The sequence below is a fragment of the Calidris pugnax genome, unplaced genomic scaffold (genome assembly GCF_001431845.1).
Source record: "Calidris pugnax isolate Ruff unplaced genomic scaffold, ASM143184v1 scaffold182, whole genome shotgun sequence".
NCBI classification, from domain to species: Eukaryota; Metazoa; Chordata; class Aves; order Charadriiformes; family Scolopacidae; genus Calidris; species Calidris pugnax.
Genome location: NW_015090968.1, coordinates 865,641 through 892,027, shown reverse-complemented (window position 1 = coordinate 892,027; position 26,387 = coordinate 865,641). Strand labels below are relative to the sequence as shown.

The window sequence follows — 26,387 nt, the reverse complement described above, 5'->3', positions numbered from 1 at the left end:
CAGCAGTGTCGGTTCTTGTGTAAACTAGCAGAGGAATTGTCCTGCTTTCAAATCAAGAATTGTTAGGGAACTGCTATCACAGGTCTGACCAGCCCAATCAAGGCCTGAGACCACAAATACTACTTTTAATCAACCTGATAAATGCTGATCAAATTCTGTGTTTGCATTCTATTGAGTAAGAATAATGACACTTGTGTGCATATCGAAGCCTGTTGTTCTGTTTCTGACAGCAACAAAACTGAAGGTGTGGTGAAAGGCACAGGAGCGGGGCAAGCGGGTAGGGATGGCTTTCCCAGGGTAGTCTCCTGATCTTCAATAATTTGCTTGCCAAAGGCTTCCTGAGCCAGACATGGTAGGTTTGTATTTACTAACACTTACTGGACTCTTTCCATGAACTTCTTCCTGTGACCTCGTGAACCTCTGTAAACTCTTAATTGTCTAAACACCCTGTAGTGAGAGATTCTACAGCAGAAACCTGTGAAGAACAGGTACATTTCTTTCTTGAACCTGCGTCCTCATCGTTTGAGTTCACATCTTCAGCTCTTCTGTTGGAGGAGGCAGTGACTTCCAGTCTGTTCAGCTTTGTCTGTCAGTCTCAGTCACTTCAGCACAGGTCTGCCTCCAGCCTGTTCAGTTGCATCTCCCTTATCTACGTGTTTATTGATTCCTTCAGAGCACTCCACTTGCTTCACAGAGCTTGATTTCCTTTTCCAAAAGTTGTGTTGGCTCTTTAACAATACGTTGTATTTGTTCCTGGCTGAGCCAAATGCCTTGCTGTCACAGAAACCCTGTCTGACCCTGGGAACCTGCATAGATCCACCTACAAACTAGTTACATTTTTTCCTCTATTCACATCCCTGTCTTCTGACACGTAAACTTAAAGGCAGTGTTTTGTTGTCTAGGAACCCTGTTCTTTTCCAGCCTAAACTTATTTATGATGAGCTTACACTTAATGCCAGCTTTGCTTGATTGTCTCACTGGTGTGCTTCCTAAAACCTTTTGGGTTTGTTGATTTTTTGTTCTTTTGCCAGATGTTTTGTCATGCTATCCCAAATAAATCTTTTGTGAATGTATATTACCAGACATCAACACACTGTTCCCCGCAAGATGTTGGTAGTCTGCTATAGTGGCATCTGTATGTCCCTTTCTGCACTGGAAATACAGCTGCTTTTTTTAAATCATTATATTTTCTTTCTTCTGAACCAGGTCTCTTTAGTGACTTTTACTAGCTGCTTATAGGATGATTATACACAAACAATTTCCTGCTACTTCCAACTAATGATTCGTCACTTTTCAGCAGAAACCTCTAGTCTCTAATTGCATTACTCTGTCCTTTCTTGTTACTTTTCATTCCATTTCTGTCGCAGCTGCCCTTATGATTTTTTGCAGTTTTTCTTGTGTGTTGTTTCAGTCTGCACTGTACTTCTGGTACTTCCCAGTTTCGTATTTTCTACACATTTTTGTAGTGCCCACTTAAAGGCATAAGAAAATTCTAAATGAAAATGTTGAATCAAAAAAGACTGAAGACCAGTCTTGGCAGAAGTCCATAAATAACATCCTTCAACCTCTCAGAAAGAAATCTGTTGTCATCTCCTCTCAATCTGCTGGTTTTCCTGCCACACTATTCTTGAACTAACCCCTCTCTTCTCAGCTCAACAACCTACTGCTCAGGTAGTAGTATATCGGATTTCTTACTGAGTGAGACTAGAACTGTTGTGCTTCCTTTGTATAAAGGCTATTTTGTCGTGTTGAAGAAAAATTGGATGTTTGACATGGTTCAACTACAAAAAATCGTGTTATTTTTTATTCGATTTTCTCTTTGCCTTCATGTTTTCATTCTTTCTTTGAAAACATGCTCCAAGCAAGAGGCCATGCTATCATCATGAATTGTATGTCCAGATAACTTTTCTCCACTTTTCCTCAATATTGAAATGATGCAAAAGGTGTTTATTTGGATTTGATACTGTTCTGAGATTTTTCCATCTCATCACATGGCAGCCTTGTTTCCTGTTAAATCAGAAGACAGTATTTCTATACGAAAGGTGATGTTATTTAAGTATAGTAGATACTTTTTTTTAATTTGCCCTTCAGAAGCCCCTGTGTTGTCTCTGTGGTTGATAGCCGTCTGTAGTGCAGAGGACTGTAAACTTCTACCTTATTTTCACTGTGGTGGGAATAGTGAGTTGAAAGAGTTGCTCAGGGCTTCTCTCTGTTGTGATGGTAGATGTTTGGCAGACTTAGTTCTGAACAAGTTTGTTCAAGGAAATATATGCACCACCAGTCATATGAACTTAGTCATTGCTGAGATGAGGACATCTCACAGTGCTGTGATACTTCATTGGTGCTTTGTGCTGAATCTCTTCTGCCGGGTTGGTTCTCCTCACCACGCTGTTGGTTGCTAGGTCTGTGGGACAGAGGTGGTACCAAATCCCCTTCTTTAGCAGAGTGCTGAAATTTCTGCTGCTCCTGACTCTGAACTGCTGCTTGATCTGGCTGGTGCCAAGAGAACATAGGAAATCCGTGGGTGCAGTTCCTTGCTGATCTGCAATTTGGGCCAGAGCTGCAGGAATCCCAACCGGCTCATCCCTGTACCTGAGATGACTCTTCCTGCCTCCTCTCGAGTGAGCACTAAGCCACTACAAAGACTTAGACTGCACAGAAACAATCTGCATTTTTCTCTAGGGTTAATTTCATCATTTTGGCTGTCTAGGGTTAAATTGACTGTTTTGGCTCTCTGACCTGGTGCACTGTGTGGCCAGAGAAGCACCAGTTCAAGAAGGAAAGGGAGGAAGCACCATACTTTAATGGTTCCAGTGTGAAGGAATCATAGAATGGTTCAGGTTGGAAGGGACCTTAAAGATCATGGAGTTCCAGCCCCCCTGGCCTGGGCAGGGACACCTTCCACCAGACCAGGTTGCTCAAAGCGCCATCCAGCCTGGCCTTGAACACCTCCAGGGATGGGGCAGCCACAGCTTCTCTGTCTCACCACCCTCAGAGTGAAAAATTCCTTCCTGATACCTATTCTAAATCTCTCCTCTTTCAGTTTAAAACCGTTACCCCTCATCCTATCATTCCACTCCCTGGTCCCTCCCAATCTCTCCTGTAGGCCTCCTTTAGGTACTAGAAGGCTGCTATAAGGTCTCCTCAAATCCTTCTCTTCTCCAGGCTGAACAACCCCAGCTCTCTCAGCCTGTCCTCATAGGAGAAGTGCTCCAGCCCTCTGATCACCTTCATGGCTCTCCACTGGACCTGCTCCAACAGGTCCGTGTCCTCCTTGCGCTGAAGCTCTGTGAACTAAGCGCTGGGCAGGCTGACAGGATGCTGTCCTGTGCTCTGTTCAACATAACAGTTGGACAGATGCGTCTATCTCCAATCCTGAAGCCTTGGTCAAGGTGCTGTGCCAGAGCTGTTACTCCTCTGCCTCTGAGTTGCTCATGGGCACTTGAGCCTGGCACTGTTTTTGCCACATAGCCCGGCCTCCAGCAAGGAGGTGGCTTGTGTCTGGCCACCTTTGGGTGGGCATGGTTGCCTCTGCCTATAGTCGACCCAGTAAACAAAGTGCTCGCTTAGGTGGAGTTACCTAATCCTGGAGATAGCTGCTTTGCTTTTGGGATTGGGTCCAGAGATGAGAAGGTAACTGCTGAAGCTGCTTGCCAAGGCAGCTATCAAATCTGATGAGAGATCAGGCCCTGGGGTTAACTGGCAGTAATTATCTGTACCATAGCTGTATCGATGCTGAGTGATTCTTCAGTGTTTTCTTTTGTGTTGCTTTTGGTTTGGTTTTGTTTTGGGTTGGTGGTTTTTTTTTTAAACAAAACCAAAAGAGAGGTGATGTCTCAGTGCTGGTTTCTTGTCTTTGCAAGTACAGCCTTTTAGGTACAAACCCTAAACTTGGTGACAATTGTGGTAACAGTGAGACCGAAACACAGATGTCTGAAACACTCTCACGTGTCCTTCCTGCTTTGGTAAGGAAACAGTTGGTTTCAGAAAAGGACATATTGAAATCATCAGGCTGTTGTACCTGTTTTGGTAGCATTGTGTCATTTTTCTTATCCATTCCTTCACGTAACCCTTACTCTTTTTGACCATTTTGTATCCGACCCTTCAGCAGATGTTTCCCCCCAGCGCTAGTCGTGGTGGGAGCTGGTGCTAACTGGCAGGGCTGGGGGAGAGCGGTGCGTGCGTGGAGAGGGGATGGAAGGTGATCATCACTACAGGTCAGAAATAAGCGTGTTGTGTGTGGTCGGTAATATGTAACAAGTGTGGTTTAGCAAGATGAGCTTCCAGCTCTCTCTGCAGGAGAAGGGGACGCATACCTTTCTTTACTCCGGCAGATTTTTGCGATATGATAGGAGGCAGGAAAGAAATGTAATTTCTACAGCCAAGTTTCTCTGTGTTACTTTCTCATATGTTCTTAATGATAGAAAGCTTGGGTGGGTGCCGTGCTGTCAGACTGTATTACCCAGAGTTAGCTGGTCGTGAATCCACACCTCGGGTTCACAGGTATTCCTTTTTCCTTCAAGACTGCCCGTTTGTGCAGTTACAGACACATGGGCACGAGTCCCCACGTCTCCCTTGCCTGCCCCCTGGTACTCAGATTTGGGTAAACAGGGCAGTTATAGTTCCAAATGTGTAGTTGTAACATCTGTTAGAAGGAAAAAAAAAAAAAATCCTGCTAAAACAAGTAGTGTAGACTTCACTAGATCTGCTTCAGCTAAGTCTGCCCGTTACTGTGTGCAATTAGACCAAGTGTTTTAAAGGATTAGTAGATATTATATTTTAAGAGATTGATTAGCAGTAGGAAGTAAGGCTGCCAGTGAAATTTTTCATCTAGAGTCCACGTGCAAAGATCTCTTATTAAAATTTATCCAGTTGTTTAGCTTTTCTTAACAGAAGGTTCATAGGTCATAGAAACAAGTGCGGTATGAAATTTCAAACCCAGTAGTCACCTGCTTTTACAGAAAAATAGCAGTATTCCCTCATTTTGGAAGGCAACGCAGTTATTTAAGTACTGCTTTGTGCTGTCAAAATACGCCCCTGTTTGTTTGCATTCATGTGTATTATAAACTGTTTTGATTTTTGTTTTGTTAATTTTATTTTTAGCTGTAGGAGCCCATATGGGCTCCCGAGGATTTCATTGGCTTTCCTTTCCTAAGAAAAGGTGACCATACAAAATCTGTGAATAATCCTCCCTGTAGTCAAATCTGTTGGACAGCGAGTGTTGCCTTGCAGAAGTGCTGCCTTGCCTCTGGTTTGCTTCACTTAACTTTTTAGGCCCCCTTCTCCCCTTCAGAGGATTCTCCCTTTTGGGAAGAATCCCAAGTTTTACAAGTTTTACCAAATTCAGCATCTCCCTTTTGGGAAGAATCCCAAGTTTTACCAACTTCAGCGGCATCCCCCAGGGATAAATACTCGGCCCAGTCCTGTTCAACTTATTCATCGAAGACCTGGACGAGGGGACAGAGTGTATCCTCAGCCAGTTCACTGATGGTACCAAACTGGGAGGGCTGGCTGACACCCCAGGGGGCTGTGCCGCCATCCAGCACAACCTGAACAGGCTGGAGAGCTGGGCAGAGAAGAACCTAATGAGATTCAACAAGGACAAATGTAAGGTCCTGCACCTGGGGAGGCACCAGTAGAGGTTAGGGGTGGATCTTCTGGGAAGCACTACTGAGGAGAAGGATCTGGGAGTCCTGGTAGATAGCACACCATCCATGAGCTAGCAATGTGCCTTTGTTGCCAAGAGGCCAATGGAATCCCGGGCTGCACAGGGAGAAGTGTGGCCAGCAGGTCGAGGGAGGTCATTCTGCCCCTCTACTCTGCACTGGTGAGGCCACAACTGGAATACTGTGTCCAGTTCTGGGCTCCCCAGTTCAAGAGAGACAGGGAACTACTGGAGAGAGTCCAACATAGGGCAACAAAGATGATTAAGGGATTGGAGCACCTCCCTTATGAGGAAAGGCTGAGAGAGCTGGGGCTCTTTAGCCTGGAGAAGAGAAGGCTGAGGGGAGACCTCATCTATGTTTACAAGTTCCTAAAGGGTGGGTTGAAGGATGATGGAGCTGCACTCTTTTCAGTGGTCTCCAGCAACAGGATGAGGGGCAACGGGCTCAAGCTGGAACATGGGAAGTTCCACTCAAATATGAGGAAGAACTTCTTTAGGGTGAGGGTGCCAGAGCCCTGGAACAGGCCGCCCAGGGAGGTGGTGGAGTCCCCTTCTCTGGAGATCTTCAAGCCCCACCTGGATGCAGTCCTGAGTGATGTGCTCTGGGCAACCCTGCTTTGGCAGGGGACTTGGACCGGAGGATCTCTAGAGGTCCCTTCCAACTCTGACAATTCTGTGAATCTGTGAATCCGTCACCTTCCAGATAAAGGGGAGGCGGGGGGAAGAGATTGCTTTCTCAGAACTGTTTTATTAAGAGAGCATTGTTGTTCCTAATCCACCTATAATTTGTTTCTGTGTCTTCTTCCTTACTCTCCTCTCTCCCCTATCTCTGAACCTCCTCACCTTCATCCCAATCACTCCTCCCTCCCCGATCTTTGGGTTTGGAAGAAGCCGGGAGGTGTGGTTAGATGGCAGAATTTCTCAGTTATTACTTACACAGAGAAACTTCATCCTGTCCAACAAGTATGCTATTCGTAGCCTTGAGGGATATATCTAAAGGGCACAGAGTTTCCACTCAAAATATAAGTAGATTAGATTATGTATACATATTTGTTGTGACTTGGCAGGTATCCCAGCGCCCGAGGTCTTAAAACATATACTTTGCTATACTCGAGGCGAGCTCAACTGCCTGTTTCAAAAGATGCTCTGGAGAGATGGGAGGCTGCTGTTTGGAGTTCACAGAAGTGTTATCCTCTCTGGATCTGATACAATACAGGAATTCTGACTACTGTTCTGTCTAGTCCTGTATTTTGTCTTGATATTAGCTGCTATCAGATGCTTCAAGGGGTGGTATAACCAAAGGATACAGAGGAAGAGATCGTCTCTTACTTAACTCTCTGCCGGTTTGGATTTTGTCCTAAAAAAAGAGGGTTGGTATTATTTTTTCTGAAGCCCTCTTGAAATCCTATTATAATGCTGGATGATCCAGTTATACAGACAAGTCTTGTCTGTGTAAATGTATGCTACCTTCTCACAGTAAATCTCACAGGCTAATTCTTTGCTGTTTAATAAACACCAATACTTCATTTTTTCATGTAAAATTTACTGTGCTGTGGTTTTATTGAATGTCTCTCACTGTCATAAGAACAGATGAAACCAGCCGAACAACTCACCCCACTGCTCGTTATTTTAATAGTTTTATCTTGTTGTCTTGTTAAAAATAAATACCAAAACAAAACATAAAAATGCAGGCCCAAAATTCAGGTGCTATAGATATGCTGGAGGGAACTGTGAATTTAAAACAGCTGTATTTTATGAAATTCTGTTTGGTATGGCACTTTTCCTTATAAGGTCCAATGACCAATTGTTTTGATTATTTAGAAGGAAAAAATTCCATGCGAACTGTTACTGAAAATGACTAACTTGGCATTAGTGATCTGTCGCTCTCTTACAGCATTTGATGCAATACTGAAGTTAATTAAGATAGCTGAAATATCTAGTTAGCCACTTCAGCTGTTTGTATGTGACCTGTTTATTACGTTTTCTTGTTAATTGCTAATGATATCTGTAAATAAATACTCCTTCTGTTTTTAGTGGTGTCTTCTTAACATCCAGGCCTTTGTAAATAAAGAACAGGCTGTGTATCTAGTAGAAAGCTCCAGTGCTCGATTCGCAGTGCACGGTGACCTGTGGGCTTTGGTGGCAAAGAGCTGCAGTGATTCCTTGGGGTTTGCCATGAAGGCAGGGAAGCCTTTGGAGGAGGAGTGCAGCGCTGTGATTGCTGATGGTCGGCAGAAGATCCGCAAGAGCGGAGTGGCCAGGGCTGCACGTTAGAGACTAGGGATGGTCGGGCCAGGTTGTGAGAGAAGGGCACGCTTGACAGAGAGGTGGGCTGGATTTAGTTGAGTTGTTTTGTTTCTTTATTTAAGCAAGGCTTGGAGGTTGATAAAAATGGGCTGGCTGATACGCAGCAGATAGGAGCTGCTTTTGCTAAAAATTGCAGAGGGGTGTGTGAGAGAGATGGGATCAGGACTTAGCAGATCTGAAATGTTATGTTCACCTCACCCATTCTTTTGGCATCTCAGTGACTTAGAGAAGATGTGCTTGAAAAAAGTTACCACAGTTGCTCAAACCCGTTTGTGTTATCTATTAGAGTAGTCTTAAAGTCAGAGGGTGAGGAATAATCTGTTGTGGGGATTTTTTTTTACCTTCTGCATGATATTCTTCCTGTATGTTGAAAAAAAGATTTGCCCTAACTGTTTCTGTTTGAAACTGCATGCGAAATGTACTGAGTTTTCTTTTTTTACTTCTATTTTGCTTTTCTAAGTATGGAAACATAGGATTCACTCAAGCAGATAATAGGTAGAATTGTCCCTTTGTGAACCTTAAAATGGAGGTAGTGAGAAAAGAATGTCCAGGCTGTTGATCGCTGGGAAATAATTAACAAAAACAATTTACTATGGCTTAGTCCACAGTAGGATGTTACCTTGAACACACTTTGGTTCCTCTTGCAGCATCATGTGTCCGTGCTCAACTGAACTCTCAAAGTTATATCGAAAGGGACTGCTTACTGTAGGAGATGTTTGTTGCGGTGAATTAGTTTCCACTCCAAGGTTTGTTTGGGTTGGTTGCTTATACCGTGCTGGAGTTTGTGTTTCTTCCCACCTGTCTCACCACCCAAAGGACCTCCTTTACTCTGGGATGGTCCTAACCAGAGGTGAACGCTCCCCATGTGTTGGTGGGTAGCCAAGAGCACCGCTTTTTGCGGTGGGGCTTGTGAGCGAGTTACTGGTAACGATTGATTAGTTGTGAAGAGTCTGCCAAGGCACTGGTGGCCTCTGGTTCATGTGTGTCTGACCCTGCTCAGATACGAGTCGGTACGGGATGGACAGGTAGAGGTCACTGCCCACATAAGCCAGAGACCACACCTGGACCTGCCCTCGGGGACGAATCAACACAAAGGACCACAAAGGATGTAGCAGAAGGCAAAGAAACACAACGGATGCTTGGTCAGTGCTCTCATATGAGCTCTGGGCTGTGGTTGTACAAGTGACATTGCCACCAAATCCAGGAGTGATTTTGGCCCCCCTCGGCCTCCCTTTCCTCCCCCCCGAATGGTGCTACACAGTGCCACAGCAAAGGCCCAAGGTAACGGGGTAAAAACCCAGCAAATGAAGGTCAGTAGCCTCACCTATGCCATAGTGTCCAGCTGGGACTGGGCCTGCTGCGAGCGCTGTGACTCATCAGACGTGAACAATACCCGAGAAACGGCTACAGGATCCTGCAGAGGCTGGAGGAGGAAACCGATCCAGTAAGTATTGCATGCCCAATTGCACAATAACTTCACAGGAGGGTTGAAACTGCGTTTTCTGGAGCAGAGCGCTCTGGCTCAGGTAGCAGCCTCCCCCTTGCCATTTAACTTCGCCGTTCTCTAGCTTAGATCAGGCTCTCGTTTTATGTATCTGCTGTGGGCTCCTCATCCTCGTCCACGGATGCACTGTCACTCACTGGCCACCTCCAAACTCCTGCACTCCAGCTACCGTCCCTGCATCCCTTCATTTCTCTTACCCTCTCACACAGAGTAACGACCTTTAACGTTGGGATCCCTTACCCCAAAATTTTGCATGTCAAATCCAGCAGATTCTGTTCCGTCTTCACTCAGCTGCCCTTGCGTAGTTATTCAGTCCTGCTCTACTGAAGGACTTCTCAGAAACTTTACTGTATCACCTCCCTCATACCTCCATGTCTTCTCCTTCCTCTCGTTCTCTGCGCTCTCTACCCACTCTAAAAGATCCATCCCATGATGGGTAGCACCAAGTTATCTTCACTGCCCAAGTCTTTGCGACGGTGTCCCGTAGCTACCTTGCCCCATCTGAAGATCTCCAGAAGGAAAGTGGTGACCCTGGTGCTGTGGGGAAGGCAGGAAGCAGCCCAGCCAGGAGCACCCCCATCCCAGCTCACAGGGCTCGCCTCCATGTTCCACGGAGCTCGCTTGGGTGCCAGGGGAGGGAACCGTGTGTTCGGGGGGATGCACAGATGTAGAGGATGGATGGCATTACGTGAGACTCCGTGCTTCCTCCTGCTGCTGCCCACACCCCTGCCCATGCGACGTGTCCTTCAGTTTAACAAGTCTAAGTTCGCCTTCCTCCCCGTCAGTGTCATCTGTCACATCTGTGCTGCCGAATCAGGGCTTGGTAGTTTCTCCAGAACCTGACTCCACAAATACAAGAGCTCTCAATCACTCTTTTTGATGCTTTTTTCTATTTTTCATATTGCCTTTTTTTTTTTTTTAACTGTTGCTCCCCTCTCCGAAGTGGCATCTTCTCATCGGTCTCACTTTAAAGCTTGAACAGCGTATTTCTGTGCTGTGCCAAGTCCCAAACATGAGTTGCACTTTTCTGCCTCCTTTCTCAGCTGATTTGATCTCCTCTCATTTCCTTCTCGCTAATCACAGCCTTCCCCAGCTTTGGTTATGCTGCCCCCCTGCTCCAGACCTTAGTCATGCTCAGAGTGTTTATAAATCTAAACGCAGTCTCCAATATAAAGCTGGGCTCTCACGGAGTTTCATTAGCGGCGCTCGATCTTTGCTGAGGGGTGAAGTACACATGGAATTTTGAACTGTTTTGCTGTTCTAAAACTTTTATTTATTGGAGTGAGCTTGTGGATACGTAGCGACTGCTGCAGAATTTTCTTGATTTTGTGGTGTGTGTTACGGTAATTTTTAGGAGCCGTAAAAAGAGTGTGTGGGAGGGAGGGTTTGGCACAAACATTGCAGGTAAAGGAGGTGTTGGGGGTTATCCTTCTTTATTTTTTTCTTCTTTTTTCTTTTTTTTTTTTTAATTTTTTTCTTTAAGACAGTGCTTCTCTAGCACTCCTGGATGAAGCTTGTTGACAGGTAGCCTTGCAGTGTATTATTGCAGTTTGCCCGTTGTCTTTATGAACAAGGCCCTTAAAGTCTCCCAGGAATTTCCTAGGGAATTTCCTTCAGCATAAGGACAGCTAGTTGCACATGTGTGCAGTTACGAATGTAATGCCTACTGGTTTTTTTTCTTTAAAAAAAAAAAGAAAAGGCAGAACCCTTTATGCTCAAATGCCTATCCAACAGTGTCTGACCATTTCAAGTTTTGAAACAATAGCAACCAACTTACCCCATTACGTATGTCCCAGAAAAACCTACAATAGCATATGTAGTATGTGGAAGTAATTTGGAAGGCATCTTGCAGTTTTGAAGGGAACACGGTGAAGAGAGAAGTTGGGAGAAAAGAATATAAATGTGGTCATGAGGGGAGAAACGAGTTAGCAGTATTAAAATAGAGTTTGTAATGAGCGGGGCGACTGGTAACATCTTTATTTTTTCTGATTTCTCTTAGCACGTAAAAAAAAGCTCCAGCCCATATGAAGAGGGGAATTATTAGCTAAAAGATAGACGTCAGATTTCAGAAGATAAATGAAAGGTGGATCTGAACCTTGACATTGAGGTTGCAAAGGCAGAGTGGCGAGAGGAGGGTTTTCCTGGAGAACTCCCAGAAGATTGAAATGGATTGTATGAATGGGGAGGAGAAACAGGCAATGCAAAGGTGCTAAACATAAACAGTTGTAACAAAACACTGGTCAAGCACTTCTCTTCCAACTCTCTGCAAAGCATGGAACACGTTCCCTGTTGAGACCACTGTGTCAGTTGAGCTAATTAGAAATGTTGCCTGACAGTGTTCAGATCTTGCGTACGTCATCTAGAGGAGCGCTTCTTGCACGACCTGCTTTGTTTTTAAGGTCGTCTTATTTTCACTGAAAAAGCACCATCAGCTAAATCAGTAAATAAATCCATTTTCTAAACACCTGTCTGAAAAATAATTGAACACACAACTATTGTAAAACTCATATCTTCACAACTCTTAAAAAATAAAATTAAACCAAACCATACCTTTTGATTGTATAATTTTGTTGCTGGCCTCCGGCTGTTTGCCCACGGTGTGGAAGGAGCTCAAGCGTCTTGTTGGAGAGCACTTAAGAGGAATAGTTCCCTGGGACTCACAAAGGCACCTCCATTTCATGTTTCCATCTGCCCTCCAGGATTTTTTCCCATACCGTGCATGAAACATTGATGCATACCATACAGTCATAAGACTATTTTTATTCCGTCTTTTTTGTCACCATCTTCCTTCCACCTTTCTGGCCGCCTGCCCCGCTGCCAGTCTGCAGCTGTTCGAGGCAAAGTCTGGCATGTGTTTTTCTCCCCGTCACTTAGTGTAGGCTTGGAAATCAGGGAAGCAGAGTCCACTAAGTTGCTCTTAAATGCCGTGGTGTCTCAGACTGTGGAGAACAAAAATCACCTTGCAGGACGCAAGTGTTTCATCGTAGAGCACCCATTATTAGTGTTGGTGAATGTTTACTGTGATAAACTGTCCTCACTAGGACTGTGGAGGAATATGCCAGCGTGTTGATAAAGCTTGTGTGTTTGGGAGGTGGAGCTGGGGTAGAGTAGGGCAACAGGTACGTGTCTCACCACCTGCTTCTGTGCCAGTAGGGAACCCTATCCCTTCAAAGCCATCCATGGCCCTCCTGTGCTTTGGCAGACATGGAGAAACCTCCTTGTGCTACTATCAGCCTTCCTGACTTGGTTGCCCTGCCAATAACAAGCTGATTACCTTGTGATTTAAGTGTAAAGTTGTTTGGTGACTACATCGTTACGACATTTCATCAGGCTGGCGGGAGGTCCCGGATTGGTTTTCTGTTGGTGCAGCTCCAGGGCAGGATCTGTGTGGACTTCTGGCAGGTTCTGACTTTGCTGCCTGAAACTAGCAGTTGCTGCCAGGCACCTGAATCCAAAAATTGTACTCCAGGTGACTGTTCTGGATACTAACTGCCTGGCTTCATCTCCCGCTGCTGTGTTCAATCGTGTAGCTATAAATTATGCATGAATGCTTCTAGTTGTTTGTTAATCTGGCATCAAACCTCAGGATTCTTAAGATGTGCATCCCCAAAACGCGGTGCATGATGAACTGAAGCAGAGCATCGTCAGCGAATCACCCGATGGGGAGGTGGAACAAATGCAGAGCTGTTGTACTTACCTCATTAACGAGGATGTTCTCATGCAAACATGAAGCTCAGCAAAGTCACTGTAATCAGAGTGAGCTGACGAGGTCTGTGCTGACATCCCTGCATAGACAACAGGGTCAGAAATATGTCCAGTGGCTGCGCTGTGCAGGCTCTGCAGGGCTCACTCGTTACAGCTCTGAAGAGGGATTTGCTTTGGTGTTACCCTGAGTGTTCTGCATCTTCAGTTTTCCTTTCCTAAAGGCTTTTGTGTTTTAGCTCATAAGGTCCTTGATACCATCATCCAGCGTCACAGCTGTAGCAGCAGTGGCAAAGGCCACGGCGACTAAACATGACACTTTTTATTTAATGTAGCATTACAATATTCTTTTTTTTTCATTATTTTCTTTTCAGATAGAACAGCAGTTCCTTGACTGTAGGGCGTCCTGGAAGATTAGCGGCTGCTTGGAAATTGGGCACTCTTTCGTACTTGTAACTTTTCTTTGGGGGCTGGGATAAGAGACAGAGGAGATGGGGCAACCAGGATCAGCATTTTAATTGGAATAGCTCCAATAAATCATACGAAAATGCAAGGTTATGAAAAAAGCAATGGGTAAACCCCTGTCACAGTTTTTTGCCTCCTGGCACCGTTGTTGGGGTGGGGTGTGCATGATTCAGGGCAGGACCGGGCTCCCTCTACCTGCTTGGCAATACTGAGTAGTTACCACCTACACCCCGTGTGTGTGCAGGGGACACTGCCCTTTCGCTCCGTCACTTCATTTCTGTCCCTCACGAGGTGTCTTTTTGTCCCAGACGTGAGCTTCCCAACCGTCTGACCTGACCTCACCAGGGAAGCGTCACTCCTGTGAAGGGGCTTGTCCTAGGACAGTCCTTGCAGCTTCTCTTTGGTATTACAATTTTTTCTCAAGTAACACCACCTTCCCCCTCTTATTTGAGCTCACATTAGCTGGATGGGTAAGTATTACACTTTTTTCTGTCCTTTTTTTATCTTTTTTTTTTTTTTTTTTTTTTAACAGACACATATTGAGGTAGGGTAGAGGATTTCTCCAAGCCCGAATGATGAATCAGTGGTTGGCTCATCATAGTCCCATGTTTTCTGACATCTAGTCCATGCTTATTTTACAGACTTTGCTGTTAGAAACCTGTCCCTGCCTTCTGGCACCCTGTTAATTTCTCCAGCCCAGCCGGTTCCTTTGTGCTGCCTGCCTCAGCAGACCTTCAAGTGAAATTACTGAGCTGGTTGGTGAGGTTCACTTTTTCAGCTTAAGCAAGGAGCAGGGCACAAAGTGGAGTGACTGGTGGCTGCCCTTATTCCTGTGCTGTTCCAGTTCAGGCCGTCTCTCTTTGGGCGAGCAGAGGTCACTGGCTGCATGGGATTGTGGTGTGTGGTGATAGACCTGAGTGGAGTTTATCTGGAATTCACCCATGTCGTTGGGAATTCCACTTAGCAGACTGGAAGCCCTTTTACTTCACCCAAGACTGAAACTGTTAAAGACATCTTGCATATGATTCAAGTTAGATGACTGTCTCAAGAAAGCAACCTTTCTGACTTCCTCTCCTGTCTAGTTGTGCTCTGCAACCTCGCTACGGTGTTTAAATGGTACATCCTAAAGTATTCAGGTTTAGAAAAATCTTCTGCAATGTAAGTACGTAAAATCACAGTTTCGGGGGTGGTCTGGGTCAGGCAAGCCTGCACCAGGCAAATCTGAAATCTGTACCTGGCAATTTCAGAATCATAGAATGGTTAGAGTTGGAAGGATCTTAGAGTTGGAAGCATTTTGGTAGATGCTATAATAAAACATAGAATTGGTTGCCACCAGGGTAGGTATGATGATTTGGGAAGAGTCAAAGAAGCGTTTGTAAGAGTCCTGTCCAAGGGATTTGGAGTTCTTTAGAGGCATCAGCAAGAATTAATGGTGTTCTGGTTCAAAAATCAAAGTGAACTTGATCAACGAGGCTTTTTAAGGAAACTAAGGGGCCATAATGTAAGAGGAAAGGTCTTTGCAGAAGTAAATGACAGATTAAGAGGTAGGATCAAAGGGTAGAAGTAGAAGGTCAATTTTCAATTAAAAGAGGGTCCCAGTTACGTTCCACAGAGATGTGAGCTGTTCAACACATTCGTAAGTGGTATCAGTAAGGGGATGAGCAAGTGGGCGAGCAAGTTTGCTATGAAGAAGAGAGCCAGCTGTGGAGAACAGCAGAAGGATGTTAAAGTGCTGAGAACTGTGTCACAAAATGGGTGATGAAATTCAGTGTCGATAAATGAGGACAACTGAGGAGTACTGGGCAGAACAATCCTGATTATCTATAAGATACTGAGTTAAGAGTAGTTTTACTCTATTAAGGAGTAAAATTTGGGAGCTGTGAGTGGTGATTCTGTGAGATCATGAGCTCATTGTTCACCAAAACACAACCCAAATGTGAGAGGAAAGAAATACAGAAAAAATTGAGAATGTCATTACAGGAATGTATGGTCCAGTTGCCTCCTCGGTGCTGTGTGCACTTCCGGAGCCTTCGTCACAGAAAGGATTTATTAGAACTGGAAAAGGTTTAGAGAAGGACAGCAAGGATGGTGAGCTTCGTGGGGTGGCTTCCATATGCAGAACACTTCTATAAACTGGGACTTTGGTCTGGGAAAGGAATTAACTGAGGGCAATGTTGTGGGCATCTGCAGAGGAAGGAAGAAACAGACTTAACCACTGCCTTTCAAAACAAGAACATACAGAGTTAGGAAGGAAAGCAGACTCAGAGCCTTCAAAAGGAAGAGGTTTGCCATAAAATCAGTAGTGGAGAGACCTGTGGGATGACTTTTCCAAGGTATGCTGTGGATATGAGAAAGGGATAAGGTTTCTAGGGGGAGCGTGGACTGTTGCTTGAAAGGGTGACGTGCTGAAAGTTGCTCAACTAACAGAAACCACATGTGGTTCAGGAAGTCCCCAACAGCAACGTAGTTGGAGGTCAGGAGAGTATCAGTGAGAAGTATCACACGTTCGTGACCTGTTCTGTACTTTTGGCTGTTACTGGAGGCAGAATACTGGCCTGGATGTACCATTAATCTGGTCTCATTTTAAGGCGTCTTGGGACAAAGGAAAATAATGTTCCTTACACTAATATGATCGGGAATTAATTGATGTTTGTATGATCTCATAGGCACCTATAGGATGTGTGTTTGTGTTTACTTGCACATATACAGGCTTTGCTTTTGATTTTATTACAAAAAATGACATGGTCCTAAGTGCAGATTATATAGTAACCGGCGTTTGCTTTCACAGAAGCATCATTGCTTTAAAAATGGAAGCAGATTATTCTTGGCGAGGGTGTGGTGGTGGTGGTGGTGTGATTCCAAAATACATGAAAGCACTTTTGCAGGTTTTAAAGATTCTAACAGTAATTACAGTATCAGTGTTATTTGTATCACAGCCTCTCCAAAGTTTTTAGAAAAACAGCTATGCAGTGCCATAGAGATTCTTAAAAAGCCCCCATAAAACCACAGTCATCAGATGGGTTAACTCCAGCCAGCTCTTGTTTCCTTTAGTTTAGTATATAATCAGGAATCCTTTGGAACATTTAGTAACCAAAACTGAGCCCTCAAGATTTAAAGTGGACCTAAGTAATTTGAAACAATAAGAGCCCACAAAGAGATGCTGGATAGTATTGTGATTTTTTTTTTTCCTTTTTTTCTTTAAATTACAGACTAATGATAAAATAAATGTTGGTAAGTTCATGTTCTACTTTTCCAGAAATTTAAAAAAAAAAAAAAAGGCAGACATGATAGAGTTTTTCTTTTATATTCTGAAAAAGGTTATGTAATGCTCTTCCTGGTGTAGCATATTATAGGAATGAGTTACTTTTCTAAAATTAAAAAGCCAGTTGTCCAAATTTCATCACTGTAGTACACCTTTCAAGAATGTGAATAGTCTTATTATCATGAAAAAAAGCATGTTGTATTTAATAGTCAAATCGATATATATATACCTATTTTTGTATGTTGGCTATTGTCCCACAGCAACCTAGTGTTTTTTTCCTCAAAATACTTGCTTTACTAATTAATAAAAGGTATGTCTATTTAACAGATGCTTACTAGTGGAATCTGTGTATTTACTGCCCGGAAGAAAAGAAATGGGTTTAATAATTGTAGTGCATTTGATCCCCTTCCTACCCACATTTCATACGAGTTTGAAAGGATGGGGTGTTTTTCCTGCTTGACTTTATGCAAGATCAGTAAGTTTCTCTGTTTTGTGGATGTTTTTAAAAAAAAAAAAAGCAAACACCACCCGACAACAAAAAAGACTTTGTTATAATTTGAATTGATGAAATATCTTAACTCCAGAAATGGGTTTAATAATTGTAGTGCATTTGATCCCCTTCCTACCCACATTTCATACGAGTTTGAAAGGATGGGGTGTTTTTCCTGCTTGACTTTATGCAAGATCAGTAAGTTTCTCTGTTTTGTGGATGTTTAAAAAAAAAAAAAAAACAAACACCACCCGACAACAACAAAGACTTTGTTATAATTTTGAATTGATTAAATATCTTAACTCTTGTATTTTTCTACCTTCTGTATAATCTTTGCAGCGTGATCATTTTTCTGCACACAGTCGATGTTAGTAATGTGCTGTCAGTAGCAGGAGACTACAATGGGTGCCTGGTTTTAGTTTCAGCGCTTATGTTATTTCATTATGTTCTAGATGTTAGGCTGTTTCCCCGAGGGGTAAAGTCTTATGTGTTATTATCTCTAAGTCATTCTTATGTTTATACCTAAGATCTCTGGATAGATACTCTCCCTGTTTTGCCCACATCGTTGTGTTTTCCTGCAGCAGCTTTTCCTGGCGGTTCTCCTGCTGCACGCTTGGATTCGGTTGTGTCTTCCTGCAGCTCTCGCTGCTCTCCTGCCACCTTCCCTCGGCCACCCCTCTGTGCTGGGGGCTGGAGCTTGAATCCCTGGAGAAGGATTTCTCTGAACTCAGCAGCCTGCTAGAAGGAGGAGTCCTGAAGTCCAAGATAAGATAAATACAGCCTTGGATATATTTAAACAAACCCCCAAACCAACGATCTGTTCTTTTGTGATTAGTCTGCGTATGTGTGTGTGCTCCCCTTCCGTGAAGGCCATTGCCTTGGTTGTTTACAATAACTGTTGACCAAAATCATGAAAGGCCAAGTGGCTTCACCCACCTCTCGATGCCATCTTGTCCCCCTGGTGGCCTCAGTGTGGACCCCTTTGTCTTTTCACATCTCCCCACCAGCTTGTGAGAGAACAGGAGCTGTAAAACCCCATCGTTTTCGGGGCTGCTGTCAGGTAGTGTGCCTGTTGGCTGTCTTCTCCTCGCTGCCTGCCCTAGGAAAGGCTGCAGTGGCCGGAGGCAAGGCTCTGGGGCTTGAGATCTGTCCCTCCTGCCATTTGGCAGTGCCGTGTTTATAGGCAGTCGTGCCAGGTGTCTTCTTTGCTTAGGGGAGAAACATGTGCGTACACGTTGCTTGCTCTTCAAATCTCTTTCAAATTACACAATAAAACAGGCAGAAAATTAAATAAAATACCCCTTTGTGAAAGTGCAGGCGTGAGCCGCTCCTGGCCTAGGCAGGCTCCCTGGTCAAATCCACCAGCAATGCCCATTCTTCCTCCTTCTTGTCCTCCAGCATCAAAGCCTCAGCCTGAGGTCCCAGGTGTAGAAGAACATGGAGAGACTCCTCCCTTTGTTGTCCCCTTCCCCCTCCAGCCCCATCCAGCCAAGAATACATGCGGGAGAATCCGCATCTTCCTACCAAAGACAAGATTTTCCTTTTAAACCCAGGCATCAAAGGTGAGCAGGTTTCACCAGCTGTCTCCTTTAAATAGTGAAGTGCTGTTCAAATAAATATGGATCAGATGGCCTGCCAAGATCAAACGGTGATGTAGACCCCTGCCTCAGTCAGAAGACTGATTTTAATTCAACAGGGAGAAAGGCACCCTTGAAGTCATCAATACTTCTTTGCCAGTTACGCATGGATTTTTCTTACCTGCTTGACTAGTGGTCAGACACTGGAACAGGCTGCCCAGGGAGGTGGTTGAGTCACCATCCCTGAATGTGTTTGAGTCATTTAGATGCGGTGCTGGGGGATATGGTGTAGGAGAGAACTTTATAGAGCAGGGTTGATGGTTGGACTTGATGATCCCAAGGGTCTTTTCCAACCTGAATGATCTATGATTTTATGACTATTTCCACTGGTGGGATCAATGTCTCCAGCCGAGATCCTCCCTTGTTGAAAGAAGGACTGCTGGAAGTCCTGGGTTGGCAGCTGGACCTTCTGCTTCCTGCAGCTTCTCTGAGATGGGTCTTCTGCTGCCCAAAGTCTAGCATTTTTCTGTTAAGTCAGCCAGACCTACTGCTTGCTCCGAGTTCAATGCAGGTGTGCAGCAGCCACATTGATCCTTGATGCTCCAGGAAGGATGTCTGAGCCTTGCAGGGCTGCAGGTCCCAGTCTGCTATCCTGGAGTGGTGCGGGCACTTTGCCACTTACGTCCTTGGGCTCTTCCAACAGCCGTCCCAGCAGAGGTGTCTGAAGGAAGGAGGGTTAAAGCTGCACCTCCACAAACTGAACTGCCTCATGAGAGGTTTCTGCGAAAGCCCATAGCATGACGAACGCAGGAGGAGGCCAAGTGGTCCTCGTTCTTCGGTTGCCTTAACCCAGGGATCTTCTTCTGGCAACATTTGCCCAGTTCTAACAGTCCCAGCTGAGCAGGGCAGATGTGGTGAGATTTGTAGTTCTCTGCAGCAGAGGTGCTGACTGACTGTCACTTTGGCTCTTTGAGCCACAGTAAGTGGCTACCTTGATGGTCTCTTGCTGATGCTTCCTCCAGCTCAGCTCCCCCAGCTATCCCTGCCTTCTGGAACAGAGCAGGTTTCCTCTGACAGTACTTTCTTAGTCAGGTGACTAAAAAAAATACAGAAAAGAAGAAAAATGGTTACTTAGGCTACAGTAATTGTGGTATTCTAGACACCTTCTCCATAGAGGAACCACAAGAGATCTCTTGTCCTTCGTTCTGGAGGAGTCTTTGCTGGTGACAAACCTGAGAGAGGTTAAACTAGAGCATCCTGAGCTTAGTTTGCTCCATTACCACCCTGAGCAGCAGCAGCTCCTGGCTTCCCTGGGCTGTGCGTGTTCATCCTTCTTCTTCCCAGACCAGGATGCCAGCCTGTGTTTGAGCTTTCCCACCCTCAGACCACTCTCCCAGCTTAAGACATCAGCTCTAGCTCATGTGTTTCTCTCCCATGGCCCTGCTCCCTTCCACCAGCCGCAGCAAACCTTGCCAGATCCTCCATGGCAGCATCTGTTCAGGTCCATGAACAGGTCCTGTCCATGTGGGTACATACTCACCTGGGGTCTGTGTGGACAGCACTTAAAGAATTACAGTTTCCTTAAGGTAAGTAAGCACTTTTCACTTTGTTTCCTTAAAGAAATATTTAAAACGCAGGATGACTCTGTAATACTATTAAATCCTTAATCAGTTCCACCATTATTATGACCCTTCCTCTGGTTTAAAACTGATTAATTTCAGGAGTCGAAGCTGGAGAAGCTGCAGTGACAGATACTGTGTTCTCAATACTGTGTTCTCATTATTACTCTCTTATTTTGAAAGAAAATGATCATGAAACTGGTGTTTTCCTTTACTGTGCTTGGACACTCTTAAGAAAAGTGAGAAATGCAAGTTAGGAGGAGGATTATTGGTTGTACTCATGTAATGTCTTCATTATCTTTTTAGTTTAGATATCAAATAATGCTTTAAAACATTTTCAACTGCAGCCATTTTTTCAAATTTTTGAAGATTAACTGTGAGTTTTGAAAAACCCATGTTATTCTTTTTAAATGTTAAAAGCAGGAATAAATTATTTAGCTCAGGGTTTGGGGGCTCTTTTTTTCCCCCCAAATATTGTCAAACCTGGAATTATCAGGGTGTCTGGAGAGTTAGCAAATTAGAGCCGTACAAATACTGGAAGATCTGATAAATTCGAAAAATTGCAATCTGACAAATTACAAAAGTAGTATTTTGTTACTAGTTCCCGAGTGGGTTTTGGGCACATGCGTGTGACAATGCTTTTTGCAGTGTGATACTTCTCAACTTCCCGTGGGGAATAATTTGAGCTTCATTACTCATTAAAAATTGTTCCTAACAAGAGAGAAAGAAAAGAGAAGAAAACTCAATGACACCGTAACTATAAGCCGTTACGAGAAGAATGGTACATCTTTGCCCAGTATTCTGCCTCAGAGATTTTCTAGCACCAAAAATTTCTGAGAAAGGTGGTCTAAAAATGAGCATTATCATGGACAATTTCTGTATGGTGTGCATAAGAAAAAAATCTTTTATCCTGTAGCTGATTGTCACAAAGCGTAGGAATTTTGTTTTGTTTTCTGTTTCACTTAATCCCATCAAATGTAGCAGATGTTTTCATTATTCATACAAATTTATCTCCTTTTGCATGTATGTTGTTAAGCTCTTTGCTTAATGATGGCCTTGTAGGAGTTGAGATCCCAGCTAATTGTAGGTGTAGCATTGCCCTCATCTGGATCCACTGCGCTGTGGTATTGCTGTATCCATAAGGTAATGAGTAAGAGTACCCGACCTTCCTCCTTCATTCTCTTCGACGTTTGAACTACATCTGGTGTTTATTTTGCTTATTTACTTGTTCTAGTTGCTTTAGTTTCCCCTGATACAATAGCATTTCCATGCCTCTAGTGACCCATCTCTGAGGGCACGTGCTTTTCGCTAGAGCGACTTTAGATGTGTGGTGAGAATTGAGTACCATAAGCATTTAAGAGGAAATGTTGAATACTGTTGAGAGGGCACTATGATATTTTAGATAGAAGTCGGTTTGGTTTTTTTTCGAACAGGAAATAGTCTGCAGATACCTGTAGTGGAGGGACTAAGTCCATGAGGACTTAAGTCTGTTACATTTATGTGGCTGTATAAAATATTGTCCGCTTATTGTGAGCTACGTTAGTAGAAACATCTGGATAACGAAGCTCTTCCTTTCTGCTGCGATGGTGGAAGATGTTGAGGCAGGCATGGCAGGGTAACTAATTTATAAGGGTCTTGCTGGGAGGGGGAGTTGGGGAGTCATCAGCATTTTCTCCCTGAAACAAGGTGATTTGGGGACCTCCGAAAGAGGAGGTGAGGGTTGATGTCTTCCTCATCAGTTGAAAGCAAAGCTTTCACTTTTTCTTTGGGTACTGAAGTTGTTCCTACCTCCTGCCTGTGCGTACAAAACCTCAAGCAAGTGTTCCTCAGCCATCAGAGAGCTTCAGCTGGTCGGTCTGAAGCACTTCTGCCTCCAGTAGATGTTCACAGACGCCGGTTCGCTCCCGTTCGTGCTTACCAACAGAGGAGGCTGGGGCTGTGCCAAGCTGGACCCGGTACCCAAAAGGAAGAATACTTGACTGGAGTGAATGGGAAAGTTGAGAAGGGAAAATGGTTTGGGGAGGGGTGGGGGGCGGGCAGGAGGGGGAAATATTACATTACGCCGGGGGCTCCTGCCAAATACCTTCAAGTCTGCTCTGCCACGTGGGGAGTGTGCACCACGTAGGGCTTGGACCTTACATACCCAGCAGAGTTGGAGGGGGATAAACCTCCCCGTTACAGCGAGGCGTCGAACAGGTTTTCCGCGTATTCCTCTGTCATCCAGGAGGCCTTCTAGCAAGAAAAGGAAGACGTGCTGCAAATTTACAAAAGGATGGTGGCAAGGGAAAAGGGAGATATAAGGGAAATTCCAGAAAGGCCCTCTGGATTTGCTCAGGCACACCTAGACTTGCCCTCCATTGGGATCTATCTGTAGCATGTACATCATTAACAGGCTTTATTATTTTTTTTTTAAATTAATTTTATTTTCCTTTGCAGGTCACCTTTTAAGCTGCTATTTCCTGTATAATTAAGCAGAATGAAGGCATTAGGTTCTAGTAAAGTTGGGCCTAATCCAGAAATCTTCTCTTATTCAGTCCTTTCTGAGTAAGAAACTCAAGTCTGGGCCCAGCATTTTATGTGTTTCGCTGTTATTTCTAATTTATTTGTGGTCTGTGGATTTTTTTTTGGTTTGTTTTGTTTTTAACTTTATGGAAAACTCCTTTGCTTTTGTCTAATTTTATCTCTTTATATGTTACTGTCCAGCATAGCGTTAGGTGAAACGATGTAAGTATACTGCAAATTGAAGTGCATAATTGCTACTGATCATGCAAGAACGATTGATTCCTACAGTTTATAATTAACAGTACATAATGTTCTGTGCATGGGTTGGATCTATCCCTTTTAACTTTTCCTTTCCGATTCTTTCCAACCCCTGGTCTTGCCGCATCCCAGCCTTTCTGAATACACTCGTTTCGCTGGAGTCTAGTCCGTTCTTCCTTTTGTTTTTCAGACCAGTAAAAATGGGAAGTACTGGATTCTGGTTTCCTCCAAGAAGAGTCAGCGGAACTGGTTAAGACCAAAATCTGAGGACTTTAGTGGGCAAACATCAGGTGTGCATTGAACAAAGGCTGCTTTAATCCTACTTTTAAGTATATGCTTCTTTAAAAATAGTATTATATATGAGCTTTTGTGTAATGTGTTTGTTATATTTGATACTGCATATAATCATTCATCCTGCAGTTGTGAAAGCACCAGTAAGAATGAGGATTTTAAGTGATAATATGTTGAGACACAAACAGGCAATATTACTCATAAAATTCTTTCAGCTGGTCTTTGGAAAGTGTAATATTTGAGGATCAGTGGTTTTTTAAGTTTTATCTCCATTGCTCAGTCTATATATCCACAAGAAAAAAAAAAAAGAAAGTGGTTATTTGCTATTCAGGGATCAATACTGAAGTTCTTAATTGCCTCATCTGTTGAGAAATGGTACTGAGATAATAATCCGTAGATGTTTTCTAATAAAACACTGTCGTTCTCAAACATTGGATCCACACTATATTTGTTCTGATGATGCATTTTTAAGGACACTTAAAACACAGTTCAAAGTCAGCTTAATTAGTTTTGATCATAGAGGAACAAAACCAAAATTCTTCACCCATGTGAATGTTCTGGGTTACTCTGGTACGGCAACTAGGTTACCTGAAGTTTTGGAGAAGGTAACACTAGTAGTGTTATATTGGCCTGAATATAGGATGGCCTTCAGCCTGGTGTGGGACCTTCGCTTTTAGAAAAAGAGGGAGAAGTTGTCAGAGTTGTTAATTTAGCAGTAAAGCCTGATATGCTGTTCCACAACAAACACTGCTTTTGGCCTCGCATCAGACTCTGCATATCACCCTTCTGCATGGGCTTAATATCCTGCATCTCCCCAGCTTGATGCACGTTCAGCTCCTCACTGCCTGCCCCCAGCGTTACCAGCTCACCCCTGTCCTCGCATCCTTAGATATTCCCAGACCCTGTGCTCCCTGCACCTCCTTGGCCCCACAGACCCATCCTGGTTCTGCCTGTTGTCCCTCCCTGTGGCCGCTCATCCTCCCTCCCTGTATCCTGCTGGCTGTGCCTGCTTCCCTCATTGCTAGCTGGCCACGGAGGGCCACTTGCTGCCTATCTCTGGACCCAGCTTGGCCAAATTAACCACGTTCCCCTGCAGCAGACCTTGGAGGCAGTTCCCTTGCCCTTCAACGCTAACGCTGGCTGCCCCATCTCAGGCTGGGTGGGGGTTTGGCAAGGAGGCAAAATGCGTAGTAGCCCCTTCTTACGCCGGTGAGCCTGTAGGTGCAGTAGCCACGCAGCCAGGGCCACAGCTGCCACGCTGTTGGCTCTGTGGCAGGTCTCATCTCGGTGCCTATGGGGTATAGATAATACCCAGTGTAAGTGTAGATTATTTGTTTTCTCACCTCTAAACTTCGTTTGTCAGGAGAGGTTAAGCCAAAACAAGATTTCATTCTATATTCAGGCCAATGTGCGTAGAAGACCAGTGTGTTCACTTACAGGAAGGGGAAATGAATTTTATTGCCAGATTCTCATTAAGGCGTATATCGAAAAAAATCTTTCAATCCACAAATATATCAAAAATTTGATGTGAATCAGACCCTCCTTTTGAATTACATTGGTGGCTTCATTGAAGTCTTTGGAACTGGTCTTCATTTACTTTTATTGCAGAAAATTATTGCTTCCAAGTCTCCACAAACAGCTGTTTCATTTTTTTCACTTACGAACTAGATAGTTCATTATGAGAAAGAAAATAAAATTAAGCTGATACTTTGAAGACCTGTGCGTGTTCCCACTCATGGAACTGATGTCTCCAGGCTTCGTCCCAGGAGTGGGAATGAGTCCGAGACAAATCTGAAATCATAAGAGTCCTTAAGGAAACACCTTTTCTGTCACCAGGTATCTTTAAGGAGGTTAGCGGTTCCATATAAAATTTGGGGGATTAAAGGTGGTCTCACAAAACTTCTTCCTTAAAGAAAGTAGCATAGTTTAACCTGCCATTCAAGGACTTGAGGGTTGAAAGTCAGCAGATTTCCATCTTGGTGTTCCAGTACTTCTCTCCTCTTGTAAAGACAAGGCAAAAGTTATGGGGAAGAGGGAGGAAGAGGCATAGAAAAAAGACGTACTCTGTGTACACATTGTCAGTCTGAAGATAAAAATATAAAACGTAAAATGCAGACATTAAAGAGGTGCATCCCCTTTTCCCCGTCCTTGCCCCTCCACCCTCCTGTCCTGCCTTCATTGAGGAAAAGCACAGACTCTCCTTCCCCCTCGCTTTCTCCCGGGGCCACACTGGGACTTTTGGAAGGACCTTTGAGTTTTGTCCCCATTGCACCTGGGCGCTGCTCTCCATCAGAGAGAGGGGGGGTTGGCTCCCTCCATCTCTGCTGAGCCTGGGTGGGGGCGAGAGGACAGCTGAGGCCGGGCCCAGGCCGCCTCCGAGCCATCCCACCGCCCCTTCCCTGACTCCCGTTTTGTTGGTCGGGGAGGCAGCCTTAGGTTGGAGCAGCTGCGGCCTGGTGCTCCCGCTGCCCGGCTCCACCTGTCCCCCAGCAGCTGCTGCCTTCCCCTGGCCCTGCTGCTGGGGGCTGTGGGGGCGGCCAGCCCGGCCTCCATGCCGCCCGGCCACCATGCCACCGGGCCCAGCCGCCCCTCGCCCAGCTGCCCCAGCAGAGGCCACGGTGGATGGCGGCAGCTGCGAGCCTGGGCCGGGGAGGGGGGAAGAATCACTGCTTTTGAGAGAAAAGCCAAATCTGGGGGCTTTCCGGCCCTGCCAAACACCAGTGTTGAGTGCCATCATCCCACCGT

The 26,387-nt window shown here is 44.6% G+C and overlaps 1 protein-coding gene across 4 annotated transcripts in view; it reads left to right on the top strand.

The window, feature by feature from the left end:
- PLAG1 (pleiomorphic adenoma gene 1) overlaps positions 1-26,387 on the top strand; it is a 52,006-nt gene that overhangs the window by 17,998 nt on the left and 7,621 nt on the right. For 3 of the 4 annotated variants that reach the window (XM_014952667.1, XM_014952666.1, XM_014952664.1), the window contains exon 1: positions 23,039-23,641. The gene's annotated coding sequence lies outside the window, so the exon portion shown is untranslated. Of the gene's footprint in view, positions 1-23,038; positions 23,642-26,387 lie in introns of those variants that run through there. The other variant, XM_014952665.1, reaches the window with a different exon arrangement.